General features: G+C 42.6%; 1 protein-coding gene across 3 annotated transcripts in view; it reads left to right on the top strand.

Moving 5' to 3' along the window:
• Positions 1-20,101, top strand: part of METTL22 (methyltransferase 22, Kin17 lysine) — a 244,005-nt gene that overhangs the window by 1,012 nt on the left and 222,892 nt on the right. The window contains exon 1 of one of the 3 annotated variants that reach the window (XM_069210539.1): positions 11-111. The exons of the other annotated variants lie outside the window; for them this stretch is intronic. The gene's annotated coding sequence lies outside the window, so the exon portion shown is untranslated. Of the gene's footprint in view, positions 1-10; positions 112-20,101 lie in introns of those variants that run through there. 3 annotated transcript variants of the gene reach the window in all.

Raw genomic sequence — 20,101 nt, 5'->3', positions numbered from 1 at the left:
CGGGTTTCTTTTGTCAGGTAGTTGGGCTTTTTTTTTGTGAGACGGTCTGCTTGCTCTCAGTGTTGTGAAAGGGTACTGCTGGAGCATTGGTTTCTGCATCAGGCAAATCAGGTAAAACCCTCTGTTCCCCGGTATCCTTGTGCCAAACATAGCAACATTTAGAAGTAGCCCCTGGAGTAATTTTGAACACTAGGCCGTGTGCGAGAGCTGGCTGCGCGCATTAATACTTTTGGTTATAAGGGGGGAAGTCTAGTCTCTCCTCGGTCCGCATGTCTGGCTCGGCACTTGCCCTGTGGGGACTGGCAAACCAAGCAAGTGTTTGCAATGCAATGGGTCTCGTATTTGCTTGAGGTACAGCTATTGGTGGTGTACATTTATAACTGGACTTTTTTGTCACATTAATTGGTCAACCCTACCTCATAATTCGTCTTTTCCTGCCATATAATTCCATTGGCCCTGCATATATAAAGCAATTCAGTTTACCTCCTTCCTCTATTGCAAAATGCCAGATATGGACATGTTGCGTCCAAGCGAAAAGGATTCTAGTTATGTGGTCACGCTACTCATGGGTATTTTATAGCAATAAGAAGCATGATAGTGCTAATCTTACCTGGTCTCTTATGCCACGTTGGGCGGTTGCCATGAATCTGGTGGGATACTTGCCATGTACCAATAAGGAGCAGAATAATAACACAGAAAACAGGCAACAACGTGTGGTGGCAGGCAACAACTTAGAGGGTGGGGGCAAGCAGCAACATTGACAGCGGATGGAGGGCGGGCAAGCAACAACACAGAGGGGAACAAGAGCAAACGTTTAAGAGAGAGCCACATGGAGGTGAGGCAGAGAAGCACATGAAGGAGACTGACCTGGAAACACATGCCATTGTATGGAGTGCTTCAACACCAAAAAAAAACCACAATGTGGCAAGGATTTTTGTTTCTCCCAAAAATAAAGCTTTGAGTATGAACACAAAGAGAAATGCTGTGTACTTATAGGGGCCCAAACCAAAAATACAATGTAAGAGCAGGAGCATGAAGGCATTTGCTGTCATTGCATGAATTAGACAGTATGTTTGAGTAAAAGAGCAGTTAATGTTTTCCTTTGGCAGCAAAAGGGAGTATTTTTTTGTTGTGAGTACAAAAAATATTGTCAAATATAGAAAGAATCAGAATATGTTTTTTAAATGAAGTAGAAAGAAGTTAATAGGCATGTGTTTTTAGGTGAATATAATTATGCTTTTGATGATTGGCCTTTTGTGTCAAAGTTGGGCACCCATGAGGCTAAAAAAAAGTGAAGAATTACCATAATAGGATGTCGTTTTTTTTATAGCTTGTTGTTTTAAGGTTGTAAAGCAGATGTTTTAAACACAGTCGAGCCCACCAGAAAGGGAACCATAGCAGTTTAAGTGTCAAAAACGTACATCTGAGTCTTTCAAGCATTCACAATGAAATGGAAGAAAAAAGGCAAATGTCCTTCCTTATTAGTAATTTAGTATGCAAACTACAGTGACATCCTCTGCATTGTTGTGTGTTGTTACGGGCAGAGCTGGCCACTTTGGAACTGGGGAACCATGTTCAAGCCCTTTGCCGGCTCAACATCCTGTGATTCTGGGCGAGTCACTTAGGCCCTCATTATGACCCTGGCTGTCTTTTGACTACCAGGGTTAATGTGGGGGTATCACCGCCAACAGGCTGGCGGTGAATACCGCCACATTGAGTTTTGTAGGATGGCCTCTGCCAACCTGCCACATCTCCACTCATACCGCCTTGGCGGTTTGAACCGCTGGGCCGGAGATGTTCATCTCCGACCCGGCGGTCCACAGAAGACCACCTGCTGCATTATGAGCAGGCCTACTGCCATGGTTTCTGCGGCGGTAGCACCGCCACGAAAACCATGGCGGTAGGACTACCAGTGACAGGGAATTCCTTCCCTGTCACCGGTAGATGGCACCCCCACCAGGCACTTGACCCCACACCCGCCTCCACGCATACATGTATACACACACCCACACGCACCACGCATACACCCATTCACTCACACTCATCCATACATGCATTCACTCACACATACACGCATTCAGGCACGCATCCATACCTACATGCTCACGCATGCACCCTGACATGCAGACACGCACTCACTGCAACATTCATACACGCATTTTCTCATATGCATACAAGCACGCATACACCACAACAATCACAGACGCATTCACACGCACGCACACACACAGACAGATACAACACACAACACTCCCCTCCCCTGTCGGACTCCCAACTTACCCTGTCTGGCGAGGATGTTGTCCGGCAGGGAACGGGATGGGGCGCTGCTGCTGTCGGCAGCACCTCGCCAGCAGGACACCGCCAGGCCATAATAATGGCCATACTACGGCTGGTGACGTCCTTCTGGTGGGGCGGTGCGGGTGGTAGCACCGCCCAGGCACCCCGCCCGCCAGCATGGCTACTGCCGGATTTCCACCTTAATTTTCACAGAAATCCAACAGTGTCCATATTATGGTGAGCGGAAGTGCTCCAGCACTGGCAGTCTTCTGGCACCAGTGGCATCAGCAGTCTTGGGAAAAGACCGCCAATGTCATAATGAGGGCCTTAATCTGCCCATTCCTAATGCAATAGGTCTCGCATTTTTTTGAGTTGGAGCTATTGGCATTGTACATTTATATAACTTAACTTCTTTTGCCACATGAAGTGATCAACATTGCTGCATATTTTGGTCCTTTTGCCACATAATTTCATGGGCCCTGCATATAACTAAAGGGCTAGTAGGCCTACCTAAAAATAAAGCAGAGCTTTATGATAAAGATAGGCCTTGAAATGTGACTACAACGTTTTTTCAAGAGAAATTCTATTAATCGCAATCAATTGCTTCTGGTGACTAGGTTTTGCGCCATTACCTGATGGCAGTTTCTCCTTTTATGGAGTATTTGAGAGAATGTGGGAAGAGAGAGTGGAGTAATGAGGTAGATAGAAATAAAGACTTAAAAATACAGAAAAGAGAGAGGGAATGATGGAGGAGATGGGGTATGGAGAGAACTAGTGAAAGAAGGAAAGCAAGAGGACTGAAAGAAACAGAACAGTAATACCGATGGGGAGGGGCTGAGAGGAAGAACACAGAAAGTGAAGATAAAAAGGAGACTGAATGGAAGAGAGAAAGAGGAAGCTATAAGACAGGGAGAGGGAGAGATTAGGAAAGCATAGCTATCAGCGGCAGCTCCTCTGCTATGGTGGAGGAACGTTCCCCCCCACCCCACCCCTGCCAGCAGCAGCCGCTGCATATTGTTTAACAACTAAAGGATAATAAACTAAGTTTATTATCCTTTCGTTGTTAAAGAGGCACAGCATTGGGGATGACGGGGACGAGGGGAATGTATTGTGCACCCCCCCCCCTCAGTGCGCATGTATGTTTGGCCGTCCACCTCGGGTGGCCAAACACACATGTGCACCATGCACTATCCAGCACTGTGCTGCTGGGCTGGTGAGAGCAGGCAGACATTCCCAGTCTGCCTGGTAGAGCCCTGGCTGGGTGCTCCCAGCCAATCCAAATGCTGCTCTGAGCAGCATCAGGATTGGCCGCTGGGCAGGCTGGGAGCCTGTGCTGCCTGCTGAGGAGACGGAGGAGTGGCGGCACGTGTGCAGGTGAGTTTTTTTTGTTTATATTTTAATATTATTAATACCCCCCGTGCACCACACCGCCCCTTGTAGCCCCTGCAAGCCGCGACTGGTAGCTAAAAAAAGAGGCAGAATGAAGCTACCGAGAGGTGGTGGGAGATGAAAGAGGAAGGGCAGAGAGAGAGAAATGAAATCTATGAACTCATAAATCAAAGGGTACAGAAATGCAGAGTAAGAAATGAGCAGCTTGAGGTGTGCTGACAGGTGCTCTTTGTTTGTCTGTATATTTCATGAAACCGTGTTTTGTTCAAATATGTCCAGTAGAGGCACCAATGTGTCTGAATGATGAGAAAAGGGAGACATGCCAGGGGTGATGCAGAGCATGATTGGTGGCGCCAGCTAGCCTCCAGCCCGCAGCCACTGTGTTTAAACCCCCATGTGTTTTCCAGGCACTCTCTTCCAGCTTTAGCCAGCTCTCAGAGGCTGCACTCGATAAAGAAATCCCAGTGGCTGCACTGGGTATGCAGATTTACAATAGCACGCGTCCTGCGTAGTTTGTGTTCAGTGCTGCTGCTTGGGCCTTGAATCGTGGAGTAAAATTCCTGGTTTGTGGGCGTTGTGGTTGGCATAATTAACGTGGGAAGTTTATATTTTCAACTGCACCCTTAGATGTATGGTTTTCATGTCTGATTTTTTTTTTTCTTTTGAAAATAAATGCTTAGCCTTTTCCCAAGCAACATCAAAAGTTCGAAGGGCTGTTATTGGCGCAGTAAAGCCATTTGTGCTGTAATGCTGATTTAGAACACCTGATGGAAATATAACCCAGGAGTGAAAAACGCTAGGAAAAGCATAAAAAATTATTAAAAGCCAAAAAAGAAAAGTACACACGCTCCCAATAAAACATGTATTGAAAATGAAAGAAAAACGCGCCGCGAGGAGAAGGATAGTGGCTTGGATTAAAAGCAAAACCGAAACCAGTTGGGAGGAGGGGCCATCATATGCTTTAACAGGAGAAAGTGTGACGTAGTGTGATGGCCAACAAAAATGTTGCCTGGGCGGGAACGTAGCGCACAAAAGAAGGGACATTTAGCAAAATGCACCAATAAAAGGAAACATTTAAGACCAGCACAACAAAGAAAGAATGGCTAGAGTGGGCGTGGTTAAAAGCCCAAATTGGATACAATACGTCTTGCAGACAGCACTGCGTGCTGCCAAGCTCAGCCTAAAAAAAGAGTAGGGCGAATGCTGTTTCTCAGCCCCATAAATCAGTGTAGCTTAGCAACTAATGTTTTTAGTAAATGCCACTCAATGCAGTAATATGTGGTGATGTTTTTAATTGAAATTCGCTTGTTGACAGAATAACCTTGTGTGAATGTTAAAGTCTATATCATATAACTTAGCGTTTGTTGTGAGATTTCCGTTCCGAACCCTTTGATTACCTTGCATGTACTTTGCCTATTGCACACAAGCCAGCCCCATAGCTCAGCTTGTTCTGTGTTGGCTTGCCAACCTTTACTTCATTTTGCAGACAGGACCCCCGCTCCACTGTAGGAGCTCGCTTACTTGGTGCACAAGGTCAGACTTGATAGGGGGTGCCTCTATGTAACCTCTTCTTTTAATACAGTGGTCAGCTTGCTTTGGCATGCTTATGGCAGCTCCTCCAACCCAATTCTTTGCCAATATTAAAACCCATTTCAGTGCAAACAGGATTTCAAGCAATCCTTAAATGAGGCATCTGTCTGCCTATCCACTGAGTTGTGTGCATGGTAGAGGTGGATGAGCCAACAAATTAACAGGGCTTGCAGAGTCACGGCTCGGCTATGGCTGTAAAAGCCCATACATGAGTAGAGCTTTGAAAATATTTAGCATGTCAAGTCGAGTTTTTATTAAAGATGTAGATCTTACAACAAAATCTACAGTGTATAAAATCGATTCAACACAAATGTAAAAAGGAACAAAAAAATTAAAAAAGTTTTCCACACTTTAATTCTTTGACCAGACAGTTTATCAGTTCCATAGTAGCATTTGCAGTTCTCACTCTGTACCTTTTAAATATCAGTTTTAAATATCTCTGTTGCAAGACCCTTAAGGTAGGATAGACAAAACATGCTTCTGTACACCTGTTTGGCAGAAATTACATATTCTTTCATCCCTGGGTACACCCCACCAGGAATCAGTTACAATATTTACCTGCAGACATTTCATAATGGAAAGCATTATAAACCTTTGCCCCCTATGCTGCAAAGTTCAGGTAAAATTTTCCTGTGGGATATACGGTTGACAGGCATGGACCACATTATTAAAACAGGGATTAACATTACATACATTCATATCATGCATCATTGAAGAATTCATCATGTTGCCCTTTTAAAAGGATTTAAGATGAACATAACTCATATTCTGGATGTCTAATTTAGAAAATGGAAAAGGCTGCAAAGCAAATTGAACATTTAGATACAAATGGACCAGACTGTGCATAATCATATAGAGATTCCATAGCTATGAAAACCCCTTTAAGTATTATCTTTAGCATGTAAAATACAATGGTGCCTTCTCAACATTGCAGCTAAGCCTCTTACATTCTCATCAATCCTAATTCTAGTCTTAGTGCATTCACTGAGGCCATAGAATTTAAAGTGCAAATAGTGCAAATAATTTTACCTTAAACCTTATGCATAAAGTGGCAACAGTCTACTTTATTTATCTCTTCAACATAGAGAAGAGGGAATCATCATTTTAAATACCATTAAGAGATGCTTAAAATGCCTGTAGCCTGTTGCCAGTAAAGTGCTTTTAGTGCGATTCCATGGGCATAAGCCCTACTCAATATATGGGCAATATGGTCCTTATCTCCCAGATTTGCTGTAATAATTTTACCCAAATAGGGGTATGAATTTACTAACTCCAAAGTAGTGTTTTTAAAGGACCATCTATACCCTCTACCCTTCGGACAACCTTTTACAGTACATCTGATGACTTTGGTCTTAATTATATTATCCTCCGGATGCTGGTCTTCAGAATAAATGGATTAAATATCAAGACACTTCCGAAGGCCTTTAGGTGTCAGATCTAATAAAACGATATCATCTGCATTAAGCAGAGTCCCCAAGGAGTAGCCACCTAATTTTGGAGCATCCCCACCGGACTTACTCACCAACAAGGGCAAATCTGCAATATAGATAAAGAAATGAGCACAGGCGCCATCAGGCTGCCCTGCTTCAGCCCATTTCTGGTTGAAAGGGCAGTAATAAGTTTTAAAAGTACCCCTGGAATACCCATGGCATCCAACCCAAGGGCCGCTGAGACAGGCATTTTATTCCATTTCAAATATTTTTCCAACAACATATGAATCACTGTAATATTATCTAGGATCAAATGAATGACTCGAAACCCAGTCTGTTCCAACTGAATTATTTTTTTGTCATCACCCATTAGAATAAGTTGTTTAAAATACATCTAGCAAAAATCTTTCCTGTAGCATCTAATAAAGTAAACGTACATCAAGACCCAGCCCGGAAAAGAAACTTCCACAGGGAGAAAAAAATATTTTTGTTTGAAAACCCTCACCCACCTGGGTTACCCCTTGGTGGCCTGCTTCATCATTGGGTTTCTTCCTGTTGTGCTGCAAAACGAGGCGTGCTGCGACCGACGGAATACGTGGGAGCACTGTTGGTTTCAGCAATGTGCATACTAGTAAGGGATAGGAGTGGTGGGTCTTGGTGAGTTAAAAATACTACCCTCCGGATTATATGACCAATTTAATACGTTTCACAGGGGTGGTATGATTAAAAAGGGGTATGGGGGTGGGTACATTATGTACCAGTCCTCCTAGGTGGTCTACATGTTTCAGAGCCTACCCCTAGACTCCTCCTCAGGACCAAAGTGTTTATATTTGGTTCAGCCAGTGAACCAATATTTTCCCCTGCACGTTTCCAGAAAGCTTTTGAGTTTTTACACTTTACTGCCACAGTTAACTTGATCCAGATATTATCGTAGCTACGCCTTGTTTGAATTTTTAACCATCTCACCCTTCTTCTTTTTAAACATACAATCCATTTATCTGACCGCATTCTCGGGCCTGAAAAATATTCTCGTCCACTTGCTATGGCGACTCATATTTTATCAGGGTGTGCTATTTTTAGGACCTACTTGCCCCTCATGGCGAGTTGACAAAGAACAGGTGTTCTGTTCAGTTAGAAAATAGAGGAGCAATAAAGATGCCTTTAAATCTTGTTCTTGCCACATTTGCTCTGTGTTCAGAGACAGCGGTCAAAAGTCAGTTTGTCTTTCAAATCATTTCCCTTCTCACTGCAAAGTTCCAAGATTTTGTCAGGTGTTTCCTAACACACAGCATTGAAATAGCTAAGTCAACTGTACAAACATTTCCAAAATGTATTTTGGTAGTTGTGGAAACCCATTGTTTGTCTTCTGTGTGATTAAAAAATTATTTTAATAGGATGAAAACAAATCCAAGCACTTTACTTGGTTAGGTGCAAAGAGTAAATATGTTTTCTGAAACTCGATTTTCGCGGCTTGTTAATACATTTTGTACTTTTATCAGTAAAGCAACAAGTTAGTTGTAAGGTTTTTGGGCATTTCTTGGAAATGTTCTGTCTGTAAATGACTATGTGCAACCACATCATGCTTTAGTAATATATATTTTTAAAGTGACTGTTTAAACATAAACTGAGAAACACTCCTGCCCTGATGGCAATGATAATAGTAAACTAAGATGCAAGTAATGGATCATGTGTTCCCTATATGTGGGTTAGATTCTTTTTATACACGGAGCAAGTGTTTAGTCCATTTAATCAAACAAAGACGTTTGTTTGTACAACAGAAATATGGAGCTCACATATTTTAAGGTACACTCATATGTGACAATGAAGAAAAAGGTGACTCTAAACTAAAATATTTGACTAGAATCACACAATTACAGTTATGGTCAAGTAGATTATTCAAGTTACTTGATCTGGGGATGTAGTAACATTTTAATGATTTTCTGAGGCCTGATGCTGCCCTTTTCCAATGACACATCCACACACAATGTAGTGCCTTTATGTGCCAAAGACTACCATGGCAGTTTGTGGTTTTTGAGCCCAAAAAATGTTTGTTTTTAGACAGTTTTATTTTTTAGATTGAGGAAGGGCTGGCATCTTCCCCAACAATAACATCTTGCAAAAACCAGTACAAACTGATCACTGACCGTGCCACGTATCTGACTGCCAACACCAGGCCTATTGACTACACCAGTGCCTTTAGGGAGAAGGTTCCCATGTAGCCTTTAAACTATGGGAATGTACCCACTCTATTCTTCCCTAAAGTGGCATGGCATGCTGTCATTTGAGCAGGGTGAAATTGGCGCTGTACTTCACTATTTCCAAATAGTTTATTTTATAACACTTGAGCAGGCAGCTGCCTTGCCTCTAGTCTAGTGGCTGCTGGTGACCTCCATAGGTGGAGGGGCAGAAAAGTAATAATTTTGACCCACTGACAGGCACTGGGGAAATCCAGCAATGCCTTTAAAGTCTGTGCCAAAGCTCTCAATTATGGCTCATTATTAATAGTGTTTCTAAAGAACCACTACTGATCGCACTGACTTTAGCCTCAGCTACAGAGCTATTTTCTCACAGTGCCAGTCAGTGGTTCACAACCATAAAATTAAAAATACAATGGTTACTTACCAGCTGGCTTGCATCCTCTGTTCCTCGGTGTGCTTCCAGTCCGTGGGAGCCTGTGGTTGTAGAGCTAATTTCCCTCTACCAATCCAGACACTGCTTTCATGCTGCTGATAATGTTAAGTGCTGGATTGGCTGGAGCAGGCTGGCTCGATGCTCCTTCAGGCACGGTGGGCCTGTGCCTGCTCTCCATCCAGCTGTCTAGGATGGTTTGGGAGGTTTAGAGTGTGCATGTCAGCCTGGCTGTTGCAAGACAGTTAGCCAAAGTGATATGCACACTTTAAACAGAAGTGGGCACCCCACCTCCGTTGCTGCCAACGAGCAGCAATGGCCCTGACACACCCTGATGCTCGGCTTGGGCTGGTAGCGATCTGTGAAAAATTAAATTGTTATAAATTCGTTTTATTAGCATTGTATTTTTCTCCTTTGCTGAGATTTCAGCAGTGGGGTGATGGGTGCTCTTCCGCCCTAGTGGCTGATCTAGCCTATGGTAAATAGAGAGAACCGGTTCCTGTGCCCCTGGTGCAATATCCACATAAAGCATAATACAAGTGGTGGTATGGATAAGGAACAGAATTATCACATATTCTCTGAGACACTGCGCTGGTTGCAGCCAGGTCTACACCCACTTTTGGCACTATGTAAATCCAGGTGGATCGAGTCACATGTACACCAGCTCTCTGATATTCCAAATTGTAGCAGGGATGGTGGGAGTAACTTTTCCGTTCTGCTTCTCATGAATACATTCTGATACAACCTTTTGGTATTCATGTTCCCATATTAAATGCAGACGTACAAGTAGTGTAGCATATAGAAACACACAGGAGTGCTAAAACAACTCACATCTGATACAGAACAACTCGAAAGAGGGAGAGCAGAAATGTTGTTGGTTGAGTACTGCTGCCTTTAGGGAGACAGAAGATGTTTTTTGAAATGGGACATCCTAAAAGACTTCCACCTGTGCCTCATCTCATTTCCTTTCTACCTCAATTGGTTCTAAAAGCATAAAAAAAAACATTTTCTCTTTGACGCTGACTGTGCCCTGCCCCAAATTGTTCAGAGCTCGTTAATTCACATTGTAATGCTATAAAATATTCAGTAGGTACATGATTTTTTTTATTTTCTCATTTCTGAGGTTTTGTGTTGCGCGAACTTAACATAGGTTTCAGAGCACAGAAAATTAAGCAGGACCATACCGTGGATGTCAACATAAAATACATGGATTCTTTCTATTAAGATTTTATTTACTTACTTAATATTTTTCTGTCGCGCTGCTGTACTTTTGATGTAATAGAGTTCTTTAAAAAGAAAAGTAAATAAATAATCATAGTATTACAGTAAACATAACTGAGTAATTAAAATGGGAGGTAAGGCAAAATGGACGGCCAAAATTAGTTTAGGAAAAGATGAACGAGATGTGTTATCAGCAGTTTTCTGAAAGACATGAGATTGTGAGAGGGGTGGAAGGATTGCTCCAACCTTAAAAGTTTTCGAATTTCATAGTTTTGAACTGCTTTGAGTCTTTGTTTTTCCTGAGGTCCCACTGTCCAACAGGATGGTAAAGGATCGGCCAAATACGATTTCTGTTACGGCTAATCTTACTCCAGAGGATTTAAAACGTGTTCCTAGCTTCTTTAGGTAGCAAGTGATAGTTTTATTCAATTTTTCTGTGTTTTTCATTGTGTTCCCACCCTCTCCTGATTGATACCCATATTAAATCCAGCATTGCTGATTAACTGTGGACTCAAAAGTGATATGCTGGGTATGTGTAAAACCAAGTTGGCATGTGGCAACCCATTTAGCGCAGGAATCAGTAGCAATTGGTTGTATATTTCCCTGCTAGCTGCAGCACAGATTCTGCAGAGGACTAGGTGCAAGTAGATGTTTCTGTATGCTTGATGGTGAAGGTGTGCATCTGTCTGTCCCTCAGGATCCCATTTTTAAACAAGTTTTATTAGGTGTTTCATTTTACTTGCTCATAGCGAAACAGTGTGTCAGCATGACAAAGGGAGTAGGACATTTTCCCCGCATGTACAGCGGTTAGAAAAATTGCAACACTCTTACCCTGGACAATGTATAGCATTAGTTTACTAACAGGTCTATAATGATCCTTAATAAGTCTTAATAAATTAGACTACAGGATCCTGAATTTCATGAAGGCGTAAATGGGTTTTTGGTGTCAGGGGTACGAGATGGATGTCTTCCTTACCTTTTTTTTTAACAGTTTCAGACGGCTGAACTCCAGAACAGACTATCTTACATCTTGGCCTCCAACTTGTTAACTGTGCACATGAAACCAAAACAACAGTCAGAGTAAACAGGTTTGGATCTTGCCATTAACAGTCAGCTCTATCTATGAGTGTATTATTTTTAGGTAAAAGTACCAGCGGCAGTGCCTTGTGTTCATTGAGAGATGAACGTCCCCATACTGCTTGACAAGTAATCAGCTGATAAATTCTTGCTAATACATGGCAGAATTTGTAATTTACTAATCCCCGAATGGTTAGAGGAATTTGACCACAAAAAAAATCTCCTGTCATAGTCGTAGAGGAAAATCGGTTATATTTGTCCCAGACCTCTGTTTGAGATTACACCTGCACCTAAAGAACTCTGGAAAATCTGCTTTGAGGAAGTGTACCATCGTTAATGACTTCCTGATTTTGAGACAGCAGTCCGAGCAATGGTTTTGTCACATTTGGATTCTGGAAAGACAGCACTGGATGACCTTCCTAAAACCATTTCCCTCTTAAGGCATTGCTGCATAGTGAAACCAAGCTAATTGTAAGTGAATATAAATATACCTGTTCCCCTCTCCCCCACCAACATTTTGCCTGCCTCCCTACATTTTCTGACCCGTTTCTGCTAGTTTTAGGACTCTGCACTTTACCACTGCCAACTAGTGCTAAAATGCTTGTACTCTCTCCCCTAAATCATGGTAACATTCTTAACCCCAAGTGGCATATTTAATTTACTTATAAGTCCCTAGTGAAGAGCACCACCTGTGCCCAAGGCCTCTAAATTTAATGCTACTTGTGGGCTTGCATCACCGATTGTGCCACCCACTTAAGGAGCCTGCTAACTATGTCTCAGGCCTGCCGTTGTAGAACCTGTGTTTGTAGTTTTACACTGTCATGTCGATCTGGCAAGATAACCCTATTGTCAGGCCTCGAACTTCTCTTTTTATACATATGTCACTTCTAAGGTAGACCTTATATGACCCACATGACAGGGTGCAATGTATTTAAAAGACAGAACATATACTTTTAAATTTACTCCCAAATTCGTTTTTCACTACTGCAAGGACTATCTCTTCTCTAGAATAACAATTCGATTACCTTATTACATCTAATAATTGTATTTCCCGATCTAAAAGAGATACCTTTGTCAAGTTTGGTGTCTCCGAACTTAAAATTTAAAATCACAACTTATGGTAAAGTCAGATTTTAAGTTACAAAATGCCACTTGTAGAAAGTTGGCATTTTCTTACTTTAGCCATTTGGTGTATACGGCTCGTCTCCAGTCCACGTCTGGTGTAGGGTGGCAGCTGGGCCTGTTGTTTCCCTCTAGATAGCCCCATGGAAAGGGAGCTTACGTGTGACTGATAGGCCATCAACATCCTGATGGGCCATCCTGGGCAGAATGGGAGGGAGGGCCTGACACACTTGAAAGGGCGGTGTCCTGTCACACACACCGTGGTGTATACCCCCCCTCCCATATTGAGCCTGTAGCCAGGGCAGGAAGGGAGTGCCTCTGTGCACTTTAAAGACCCTTCTTTGAATTCTCCCCACTTCAAAGGCACAGCTGGGTATAGGTACTGGACCTCTGACTTCACCAACTCAGTACTCTCCTGTACCTGTGGATTCTCTGCCAGGAAGAAGGACTGCTGTGCTGCTGCAAAGACTGTCACTATGCCGAGCTGCTACTCTGCTGGACTCCTGCTTTGCTGAACTGACCTGCCTGCTGCCCTCCTGCCTGGTAGTAAGACAGACTGGATTTGCATCTTTCCATCCCAGAACCAAAGTGACTCCAAGGACTTGCTGGCTTGCTTCCTGTTTTCTGAAGTCTCGGGGACACAAAATACTTCCAACTCTCCTGCTACAGCTCCTTGACCCATCTTCAACCTATTTCTAACCCTTAAGAGGTGCCCCTCCAGTCCTGGGCTCTTAAAAATGGTTTTGTGGCTCCTGAAATAAAGCTTTTTGGGTTCTTCGTGAATGGATCCCCTTGGATTGGAGCTGCGCCGATCACACACAGAATCAGCACAGGAGGCCACAAGTTTGTCCCTTCGCACAGCCAACATTGTCCCTCGTGGCCTCAAGGCTTCTGTCTGCGATGCTCAGCTGACTCCTTGCGCCCGTGACCGCCACCAGCTAAACTCTTCTTGCACCTGGCAAACTTCTTTCCTGCGAGCAGGACTCTTGGCTCAATTTTGATAAGGCAGAACTTCAGCAGGACTTATCAGGGACTGTATCTGACCTGTGCTCCATCACGATTGGTCTAAATGTTTGGGTTTACCCTGATTTAGCATGGCCAGATAGCCCCAGCTGACACATTATACTTTTAAGAACTATATTTCGTTTTAATCTTTAAAAATTCTTATGTCGACTTTTACTTATTGGATTTTTGTCATTTTCCTCTTGTTCTACTCATAAAATTAAGCTGTATGTTTCTAACCAGGTGTGTTGACTTTTTGTGTGGTGTTTTCACTGTTCTAAGTATTTGAAGTGCTGCACAAATACTTTACACATTGTCTCTTAAGTTAAGCCTGACTCCTCTGTGCTACCAGAGGAGGTCTAACTTTTAGTGTGTATTTGACTTACCCCGACTAGGATTGTGATTCCTACTTGGGCAGGGTGCATACCTCTGCCAACCAGAAACCCAGTTTCTAACAACAACTATGCCATTTTTATCCTTAGAGAAATGTAGATGTCTATCCAAGCTTTAAGTGCTTATAAGGGCAAGATTATGAGGCTAGTGAATTGTTTTCAAGAAGTCCAAAACAATGTCCTTTTCTTTCACTTTTAAAACATTTTGACCTGTTCTTAAAATTCAAACTTACTTCCCACTTATCATACAAAGTAGTTAATTTACAATTTCTTTACTACAATAATTCTAACTGCATCCCTCTCGCATTTAGAATAAGTCCTTGCTAGTGTGTTTAGGTGCATGTTGACATTTCTGTGGGTGGTATTTGTGCACAGCGATTATTCGATTTTAAAGATAACCTTGTGTATTTATTAAAAAATGCAGTACTATTACACAAAGAAAATGTGGTTACTTAATAAATCAAGTGAGTTAGCTAGGTCTGTCTCCAAATAGAAGCTCAAACGATCCCTGCTCACTATTCTGTAGCTAAAAATAAAATTAACAAAAAGTTGGATGTTTCCAAAAAGCATGTTGTTTATAGTGTTTCAGTAGCAGAAGATACTCTCATTTCCTGGCATAACATTATCTTGAAGGGTTGGATCAGAAATCTTTCATTTTTAGGTCAAGTGTGCAAGCGCTTTGACCTGTGTTAAGTATTGTGGGCTTTTAACCACACCCACCTCACTCCCATCACTTTCACTCATTTGTGGGCTTTCCTTTCAAAAATCCCTTGATGTCATTGATAATTGTATACGTTTGTCCTTCCTTGGGGCAGTTTTGTTACCACTTTGCAGAATGACCATCTTACATGGATAATTGCATGATTGCCAATATACTTCAGTGTGGGTAAACTATTTTTTTCTTTTTTTCTCTCCTCTTCATGCTCCATGGCAGCCATGGCCCTTAATATACCAACAGCACAAACTCCATCAGCGGTATTGGAGCGCTGGTCACATTGTCCACACTGTTACCTGATCAGAGTCATTTATTTTGGCTCTCCCCTTCACGCTCCATAGTTTTACCAAAAACACTTATAATTGATAAAAGCTTTGCTAAAAACACAGAAATCCGCAACTAGACTCTCCCAGCACAGGGGGAGAGCTGATACTACAATATTCACTGCACTCAGGAAAAGTCGCCCCATAATGCTTTGCAAGCATTCTGTTTTAAAACATTTTTGCTCATTACTCAGCCTGCAGTAATCATAGGACAATGGGAACATCACTAAAAATGTTCAACACGACACACTCTTTCTGTTTGTCATCAATGGGTCCCCACACTAGGTTAGTGGAGACCGCAAAACAATAACCCCTCCCACCATTCAGTGTATTTTTACACTTACGGCTGGAACTTTTGTTTTACAGCTAGGAGTAGTTTGTGTTCTACGGGCCTTAGTATTATAGTAGGTTTGCTAGGCCTGACTTGTGTATGACACTACGCTCTCCAGGGGCTAAATATATTGTTGCACTACACATTCTATTTTAATATGGTTATGCCCTCTAGCGGCTAATAACATGGGTACATGACCATGTTTCTTACAAATGATTTTTAGTGTGGTGTCCTCTAGGGGCTGCTATGAACATTACAGTCAACATACTACAATATTTGCTGCACTCGTTCATCCCATAATGCTTTGCAGGGCATTCTTTTACAAAACCTTTTTGTTCATAACTCAGTCTGTGGTGGTCCTAGGACAATGGGACCACATTCAAAACTTTCACCACAACCTGCTCTTTCTGTCTAGACATATGGGTCCCCACACTATGTTAGTGGGGACCCCAAAATAATAACCCCTCCCTCCAGTCAGTGTCTTTTTAACCTTTCTAATGGCTAAAACATTTGTTTTAAAGCTGAGAGTAGTTTGTGTTTAAAGGGTTTTGTTTGTAATATCATTGCAGTAGGGCAGCTAGCCCTGACAATTTGTAATGCACTACGTCCTCTAGAGGCTAAATATATTGCTACACTGCAGTACTTTCAGTCTTTTTCTTTCTTTGTGGTTATGCCCTCTAGGGGCTAACTATATGGCAACATCATCATGTTTCTTACAAATGCAATTTTCATTGAGGAGTCCTCTAGGGGCTGATCTGAGCATTACAGACTAATGGCAAACATTTATTTCTGATAAAGGTTTTTATTGGGTTTATATGATAATTGTATATGTTTTATGAATCTCTCCTTACTGCAATTATAACCATGATTCAGGCCAACTTAACATCCTTATTACTCTATGACTGAGCACTCTTGATATGTTTGGGTGACCCTTCTAGTTTATTTCTCTCATTACTCCTCTGTGACTGTCTTGTTTTGGGAATTGTGTTAGATAGTCAGGAACTCTGATGGCGGGGTGGTGAAAATGGTATTCTATTGGAATTAGCATGGCAGATTTAAATTAGAATGCTAAGAGGCAACCTTTTCATTTTTGGCTGCAGATAGAGGAAGAAGGTAAATTGAAGTGCTTTAGTTACATGCAGGGCCACTGAAATTATGTGACAGGAAAAGACCAAATTATGAGGCAGGGTTGACCAGTTTATGTGGCAAGAAAAGTCCAGTTATGAATTTACAAAGCCAATAGCTCAGGAGACCCATTGCATTGCAAATGCTTGTTTTGCTAAGTGAGTTTATTGATTTTGAATATTGAATATGACTGTCATCCAGATCAACATATTCAGCAATGGCAGATGACTCTGAAGCATGACAGTACATAAAGTGCTCATTTCACACCATAAAAGCATCATAACAGTAGACCATTGAAGGCTCACTATGACCCCCATATTTTGTTGTGTTTCTAGGGACAACCATGTGCTTCGAGCAACATCTCTTTTTGCTACCAAGCATGCTATCCCAATAAATGTCCTTTCCAAGTGAGGGCCCCCAAACACTTCCAAAAGACCAACATCTCCACTTTAAGGTCCAGGTTGATGCGGCGTCCCAGAACTGCAGATAACTCATGACCAACTCCGTCCCAAAAAGGGTGTAGCTCGGTGCAGTTTCCCTCCACATGGTAAAAATCTACAGAGGGCAGAGCACAACGAGCATAGGTGGAGCAGACAGATGGGATCATTCATGACACACAGCTGGGGGTCAAATATGTCGCATGTAAGTAGTTTGGACCATATGCAAGCAGGAAGAGATCGCCAGTTCCCGAGAGGCTAGGCAAGCTGCCCTCCAGTCATCGTCATCCAGTTCTCGTATCTGCCTCAGGGTGGGGAAGCCATCAGGGGCATTGATAATAAAGGAACTGTAGATCAGAGATCACTCCTTTGCCCAAGCGACCCATGAGGACCTTGTCTTTGATTGGACCAAGTCAGGATGTTGAGTTGTTAAGAGCGGTAAGCATGCAAAGTGTGACACAGCTTAAGGAAGTGGTAGAACAGCGTGTACAACAAATGTATTGGTCCTGCGACTCCTGAAAGAATATATATGTCCCCCCCCACCCCCCACCCCCCAAAATATCTCCCAGGTATGTGATCCCGATGTGATACCAGTGGACACAGCCCTCAAGGTTAGATACTTTTTTAATCCAAGTGCCCCACCAGAGGGGCTTTAGAGCCGTCAAACAATGGTTCCAGCGGATCAACCTCAACGTCACTCTCCCACGGACCACTGCCTACCCTTAAACAAGCATTTGCAATGCAGTAGGTCTTGCATTTGCAAGAGATTGAGCTACTGTAAATGACAATGTCTTTTGCATGTGTGTTTTTGGAGCGGAGTGGTTGTATGTGGTGTGGAGTGGATTTATGTGGGATGAATTAGAATTGTTGTGTAATTGTGGTGGAATTGTCTGGTGTGTAGTGTATTTGTGCAGTGGAATTATGTGTCAAGGTACATAGGGGTGAGAGATGCACAGAATAAATATAAAGGAAGATAGAGAGGGATAGGTAGTTTGTGCACAAAGTGGTGAATGAACTCTAGACAGAGGAGCATAAAGAGTATGTGAGAAAGAAAGAAAGAAAGAAGGGGAGAGCTGGCCACAGACTCATTAAGAGGAAGCTTCTGTGTATGCAGAAGACACCCTAAGAAGAAGAGGAGGAGGGTGTGGGTTTGAGGGATAGGAATTAGAGGGAAGGAGCAGAGGTAAATAATAGCCAGGACGAGGAAGGAAAGAGAGAGATTGGAAGAGCAAGAGAGAGAAACAATGTGGGCGGGAGAGAAGAGCAGACGATAGGTGGACGAGCTGTAAGAGAAAGAGTGTATGAAAAAGAGAAAGAATGCAAGAGGTCCGTGAGAAGCATTAAAAGAAAGAGGGTAGGAGAAAGTAGAGATGATTAAAGCAGATGAATGACGAGGCATAATAAAGTCATTGTAAAATGTACTTGGTAAACCCTATAAATCAGTTGCAGTCATACGTTGCATCCCATAGGCGATAGGGTTGCATTAAAAATATATATATATATCAGTATTGTAGTTTTACAGGCTGTATTTACTGTTAAACCATTATATTCTTCATTGAACGTCGAGTGCTGACACAGCATTTATTGTAGTAGGTGATGTAGGGTGCAGCGCACTGCTTGATTGGAGCAAGCAGTGCTGTATGTCATACACAAACTGTAGCTGCTGCTCGGGGATACAAACCAAAGTCACAGTATGAAAAACAGTGCCTGCATGATGACCCCCTACATTTTTATTAAAGATGAAGCAGGGTTTAAGCAGCAGACAAGCACACACACTTGCACACACACACACTCTCTCTCTCTCTCGCTCTACCTCAAGCACACAAGGATAAGCACACACAGATACACACACAAACACACCAGACATACTGGAGCAAGGGTGCTCGTAAGACAGTGACTGAGGTGATGCGCAAGTGATGCACCTAAAAGCCGCATGGCTCTCAACAATGGTTATAATAAAGTGATGCAAGAATCTTCTTACTGGCACGGTCTCTTCGCATCACAAAGACCCTGCACTGTCATAGGCCCAGCACTGTATGGCTGTCCAGCTTTGCCCCGACTACCCCTAATTCAAATAATTAAAAAAAAACAAAAATCCCTTCAAAAGGAGCCCAAAAAGCCATATTCTACTAAAAGAAGCCCAACCACGAAAACAAAGCAAAGACTAACAAGGAGGGTGTAAGGAGTGGTGCGAGAGGGACGACACACGCTCTCACAGAGACAACCTCAAGCACACAAGGACAAGCGCAAAAAGATACACACCCAAGTATACCAAACACACCAGAGAAAAGGTGCTTGTAAGGCAGTGACTGAGGTGACATGCAAGTGACGCACCTGAGAGGCTGCATGGCTCTCGACAATGGTTACACTAAAGTAGTACAAGAATCTTCTAACTGGCACCGTCACTTCGCATCACAAAGGCCTTCACTGTCTTAGGCCCAGGCGCTGTATGGCTGTCTAGCTTTGCCCCAACCGCCTCTAATCTAAATAATAAAAAAATGCATAACTCCCTTTGAAAGAAGACCAAACAATTATATTCACCTAAAAGGAGCCCAACTGTGAAAATGAAGCAAAGACTAACAACGGTGAGGCAGAGGTGCTGTGAAGGGGACAGCACACAGTGAAACAATGTGTGGGATGGGGAAAGCAGTAAATATTGGAAACATCAGCTGCACAATTATGCCGAGAACACAAGCTGAGGCAATCTTAAAAAATAGGGTGGGAAACTAACTGAAATGGATAGAAGCAAAATGAGACATGCAACAGGGCCAGTGGCCATGGGAGGGAACGAGGCACCAAAAGGAGGGACAAATGCCCTCTATTTACCACTCAAAAGTAATGCATTTAGAAAGGCACATGAAACAACCAATGAAAAGCAGTGGGAGTTGTCAAAGCCCACAGAGTGAATACAACATGTCTCGAAGAGAGCTTACGTGCTCTGCCTAGGCTCGACCTAAAAGTAAGACAGAAACGTTTCATTTTGCTTTTTGAAATGCATCCTGTTTTCATTTGAGGAAAATGGGCTGCATTTCAAAAAACAAA

The sequence above is a fragment of the Pleurodeles waltl genome, chromosome 10 (assembly GCF_031143425.1).
Source record: "Pleurodeles waltl isolate 20211129_DDA chromosome 10, aPleWal1.hap1.20221129, whole genome shotgun sequence".
NCBI lineage: Eukaryota > Metazoa > Chordata > Amphibia > Caudata > Salamandridae > Pleurodeles > Pleurodeles waltl.
Note: the sequence above shows the minus strand (reverse complement) of the source record. Positions and strands in the feature narration are given on the sequence as shown.